A 5,583-nucleotide genomic window follows, 5' to 3' on the forward strand; every position below is an offset into this window, starting at 1 on the left:
GTGGCGCGTGATATCTTAAAGCATGTTTTCATGTCTTGCAAGATTAATATTGCAGAGAGAAATGATCTACTTGAACAATTTTGTGAATATGTAAATTTATGGACCGATGATGATGATGAATTTCTGAAATTTCTACTTTGCGGAATACCGGAAGATGTAAAGGACTAGTCAAAGTTCCTATCAAGGCAGTGGAAAGTTAATGCACGAGTTTTCACCTGAAATAAGACATGTGGCGCAGTGCGATTACCCGAGTAAGTTGGTATTTGCAAAGGGGCTGAACAGGGGTGTTCGTCATCACATCAAAGTTGTTCCAAATGTTACGCCAGTAATACACGCGCCACGCAGGATTCCATTTACTCTCAGGGACAAGGTCAAGACGGAACTACAGAGGATGGAAGATGCTGGTGTCATAACAAAATTGAGACTCAAACTGAGTGGGTCAATCCAATAGTGGGTCAAAACCGTCAAAGTATGTCTGGACCCGCACAGTCTTAACGAGGCTATTCTCAGGGAACACTTTCCTCTAAAGACAGTGGAGGAAGTGGCAGCGACATTGAAGGAGGCAACTGCCTCCAAAAATTCGATGCTGCATCAGGGTTCTACCAGCTTGAATTAGATGAGGAGAATACATTTAATACACCCTTTGGAAGATTCAAGTTTGAACGATTACCATTTGGGATATGCTCTGCACCAGAAATCTTTCATAGAACTCTGACACAGATCTTTGAAGATATTGAAGGATGTGAGGTAATTGCAGATGACCTACTGATATGGGGAAGAGATACTGCAGAACATGATAGGAGACTGGAGAAAGTACTCCAGAGATGTGAGATAGTAAACTTGAGACTGAACAAGGAGAAATGTAAATTCAGACCAAATGAGGTCACATATGTAGGTCACCAGTTTGGATCCCAAGGACTGAAACCGTGTGAGGAGAAAGTGAAAGCAGTGTTGGAGATGCCAATACTGGAGAACAAGAAAGAATGAGTGAGTGAATTACCTTGGACAATTCATCCCAAACATGTCATCCATGAATCAACTGTTGAGGAAACTTCTAGAGAAACACATTGCATGGGAATGGACTGATCTGCAACAATCCTGTTTTGACAGGCTGATAACTGCCATCACTGAAGCACCAGTACTGAAATACTACAATGTGTCAAAACCCATCAAATTCTCAGTGGATGCATCGTCACATGGCCTAGGAGCTTGCATCCTACAAGGTGATCAACCAGTTTCTTATGATTCAAGGGCTCTCAATAAAGCAGAACAAAACTATGCTCAAATAGAAAAGGAAATGACAGCCATTGTGTATGGAGCAGCCAAGTTTCATCAATACATCTATGGTAAAGTTGTAACCGTAGAAACGGATCACAAACCACTAGAGAGTCTATTCAGGAAACTGCTTTCGACGGATCCACCCAGGCTTCAACGGATGATGTTGAAATTACAGAAGTATGATCTGAGAGTGCAATACAAACCTGGAGTCGAGATGTACATTCCAGACACACTGAGTAGAGCACACCTTGAAGAAACATGTGAGGAGGAATTTGTAGTGCACAGATTAGGGACATGGTCTCACAGTGTGGTATCTGTTGTCGCTACAGAAAGCAGCAACCGAGAAAACCGTTACTGCAACATGAAGTTCCTCAGAGACCTTGTCAGAAACTAGGAACAGACATATTTGAACTCAACTAGTAGTTGGTAGACTACTATTCAAAATTCTTTTAAGTGCAAAAGTTAGCAGGCATGAAAAGTTCTATCACCATGAATGTCATGAAGGAACAGTTTGCACGACATGGGAAACCTGACACAGTTATCTCAGATGATGGGCCACAGTACGCAAACCATGAATTTCAAGAGGTTCACAAAGAAACTATGGATTCGAACACAAGACCTCATCACCACAGTACCCACAGAGCAATGGGTTAGCAGAAAGAACAGTGCAGACCGTGAAGAAACTGTTCAAGAAAGCAAAACTGGATGGAAGAGATCCATATCTAGCCTTGCTAGACCTTCGGAATACTCCAGTTGGTAATGTTGGAACACCAACACAACTACTAATGGGAAGACGCACGAAGACAACACTACCCATTAAGCCATCACTTCTGAACCCAGGGTTCAACCATAAGGGAGTGAGAGAAGAACTAGGACAGAAGCACACAGAACAAAAGAAGTACTTTGACAGAGGTACAAAGCTGCTGTCAGAACTACAGAAAGGAGAGACAGTAAGCATTAGAGAAGGGAAAGACTGACTGACTGAGTTTGGTTTTACGCCGCTTTTAGCAATACTCCAGCAACATCACGGCGGGGGACACCAGAAATGGGCTTCTGAGTGGTACAGAAATGTGCTGAACCACGGTTTTATGTGGTAGAGAACAACAACAAACTGTACAGAAAAAACAGGAGAGACATATTGAAAACAGTAGAAACCCAGTCAGAAACACCTGAAATAGAGTCAACACCTGAGCAGGAGGTAACCATAGCATCAGAGGCTCGAACACCAGACACAGCCCAACCAAACTGCATCAGTCAACCGTCACCATCGACCGGTCAAGTCATCAGCCGTGTGAGTGGTCGAGTCATCAAGAAACCTACCAGATATTCAGACTAACTGTAACATGTATCTAACCATTGTTAGAACAGTAGGATTTGAATGATAGGTTCAAGCAGTGTATTTTTAAGTGACTTTATCAGTTGTCCGTGGGACTTTAACAGACAGTGTGATTTTATAGTTTCAGTGTGATTTTATAGTTTAATGTTGTGTGAAAGAGAACTTTAATTTTATTAATTGTTGTTGTTTGAAATAGGATCTGATAATATTCACATTAACCTGTCTGATATTTTATTAATTGAAATATTTTGATATTAAGTAATGATAATTCATAAAGAAATGTTTTGGATTGGAATTAATAGACAGTGTATCATATATACAAACTTAAGGGTGAAGGTGTGAAGTAGTTGTAATGACAGTATCATGAGCCAGGTCGTGTTGACCTAAGCTGGGCCCCGTCTCGCATATCGCAATATTGTCGAACGTTAGCGCGCGCAAAGGGAGACGGGAACCAGCTTAGTGTTGACCTAGATAAGGCTGTCTGAGTGATCTCCCTTGAATGTATGCCGCGTTTCTCACTGAATAAATAGTCATCGCCCACATGAGCCTCGTCATTCACAGTTGGGGCGTGCCATAGGAGCAATTCCCATAACATTTTTCGAATTTAATAATTTATGTGCCTAAGCGTGGTGGTTTTCACGGTGAGACAGAAAAACGTCATCGGGGAAATTCCCGATCAGTGCAGAACGGCATCGAATGGATATCACCGTGACAGAAGAACAGTAAACAGCAAACAGAAATCGCTGACAGTGAGGCTGTTGCTCGCAGCCAACAAGGTGGTGCTTGAAGGCAGGTTTGGACCTGGCATGACCTCTATGAAGCGACAGGAGGCGTGACAAATCGTGGTCGACGTTCCGCAGTATGATGAGTGTTTAAACGGTGGATTCGCTTCTCTTTACCTGGCTGATGTAATTATCCCGATACATTTACATTCACATATCGCGGTCCGTAGTTGTTTTGATGGGTATTTATTCCTCTAAAACATTTGATACCCAAAATCTCATATTACGTCCTTTTACTGACATTTTAGGAAAGAATGGAAGATTTTGCAAATGGAGACTTATCTCTTTCTTCTTAATTAATGTTATTGTCAAAAAGAGCATACTTGCAATTGATAATTACATGTAATAGGTCAGTTGACTTATTCTGTTTACATTGTAGATGATTACAGACATCCTCAATGCCAGCCTCACCTACAAGAAGACCAGGTGTAGAAAATTATGGAAGAACCCGAAGAGCTAATTACAGAAGACATTTTGCCACTGGTAAACATAATTATCATTACAATATTGTTATTAGTAAATGTCGAAAAGGGTTTTTTGCCTCTTAAGAGGTGTCAGTTCCATAAGGATTGGAAAGGGTAGCAGACCCTAACCCTAACCCCTAACCTTAAGAATCACCACTTACGTTGGCCCAACGTTGGACACCAACGTTGGGCCCAACGTAATCGTGACCGTCGGGCCAACGTTGGCCCAATGTTGGATCAACGTCTGTTTCATTCCTCAATACCTCTTACCTACCCTGAAATGTTTGTACAAATCTCGCAATACTATCACATAGCAAGCAATACATTCTTCAAGTTGAATTCACTCTCTCTGTCTTTGCTGGACACCACTGGACAGCTTTATGTAGGCTCAAGAAAAATTTAAATTGTTTCTGAATACAATTAGTTAAAATATTATGCATATTTCAAAACAACTTTCAAGTCTATATATATCACAAACGATATTAAAAAATAGTTCATTTTTAAATAGATAACCATTAGGCAACAGGCCCTGGAAAAAATCCCAACACAATGATTTGAAACATTAAATTTTTCTTGGCCTTACCCCAGACATTTAACACCAAGGGCAAGAGTGAGAGCAGCAAAACAGTCTCTGCATCTGATGCCCCACAATCCATTTTCTTGATCAGTTAAAAGTTTGATGATGACAGCAACAAAATGAACAAAAGATAATTCTGGTTTAGATGATCTTCATTTATTTCTTAAATTACAAGTCAGGTCTTGGACTGAGTGGCAGGGCATCCTTATATTTTCAGTTATCAGATGAGGAGGAGAAAGAAATAATCACAGGAGATCTTCATCTGTATACAAGGTATGTGCTTGTGCCTTGGCCTCTGAATAAAAATAATTACATAAACATCTAATGACTTCACAAGACATCTATTATTGATGTAAACAAACATTGGCTACTTTTTAAAACATCAATGGATATCTGGTGTCACTGAATAACATGAGAAAAGTACTTAAATGATTTGGATATATCAAGTTTTAAAATTAAGTTTTTATTTAGATATTTTCATTCTGGAAGATGTTTCCATTTTTTTGCATTGTACATACCTTTTGTATGGGTACATCAGTTGTCACCACTCCTTCATGTTCTGTACTTTGGAATAAGTAGATATGGTGATTACTGTAAAGTAGTAAATTTACCTTTCTATTGTATCTTACATTCTATTAAAACTGGTAACTCAAATATAGAATAAATGCAAAATAAAAAATGATTTGTAGTTATTCAGATGTTGGGGAAATTTGTAAAATAGCATAGCTTTGATGATATCATAAAAGTCGAAAAAGCAATGCAGTCGTATCAACTACATGTATATATGTTTGCATACTGAAGCGACTTTGTTTCCATAGACATCCGTATTAATTCAGTTTAGCATAAATAATTTTCATTGATTTAATTTTGGTAAGATGCTAGTCAAATTTTGCACATTCGTGAGGAATAATCTTACCTACGATCACATACTTTCTGCTGCTTATTTATCGAATGGCATTGGCAACAATTATTTAAATAGTGGTCGGAAAATTGAACTAAAATTATGTGGGCAGAGCCTAGGTTATTTCACATTTGCCTGTCTGAGTGTCAAATTTTAAAAAGATCCATCCTAAATTCACTTCGTGAAAATTATTTATGCTGCACTGAAATAACATGATAGCCTATAGAAATTACGTGAAGTGTCCG

The 5,583-nt window shown here is 39.2% G+C and overlaps 1 long non-coding RNA gene across 1 annotated transcript; it reads right to left on the reverse strand.

Annotated features, from left to right (window-relative positions):
• Positions 1 to 4,571: 4,571 nt before the first annotated feature.
• Positions 4,572 to 5,004, reverse strand: LOC124259344. Its single transcript, XR_006893824.1, has 2 exons — positions 4,956 to 5,004; positions 4,572 to 4,732 (listed from the first exon to the last, which is right to left on the reverse strand). It is a non-coding gene; the product is annotated as an uncharacterized LOC124259344 (long non-coding RNA).
• Positions 5,005 to 5,583: the final 579 nt, after the last annotated feature.

The sequence above is a fragment of the Haliotis rubra genome, unplaced genomic scaffold (assembly GCF_003918875.1).
Source record: "Haliotis rubra isolate DU_JTF1 unplaced genomic scaffold, ASM391887v1 Scf719, whole genome shotgun sequence".
NCBI lineage: Eukaryota > Metazoa > Mollusca > Gastropoda > Lepetellida > Haliotidae > Haliotis > Haliotis rubra.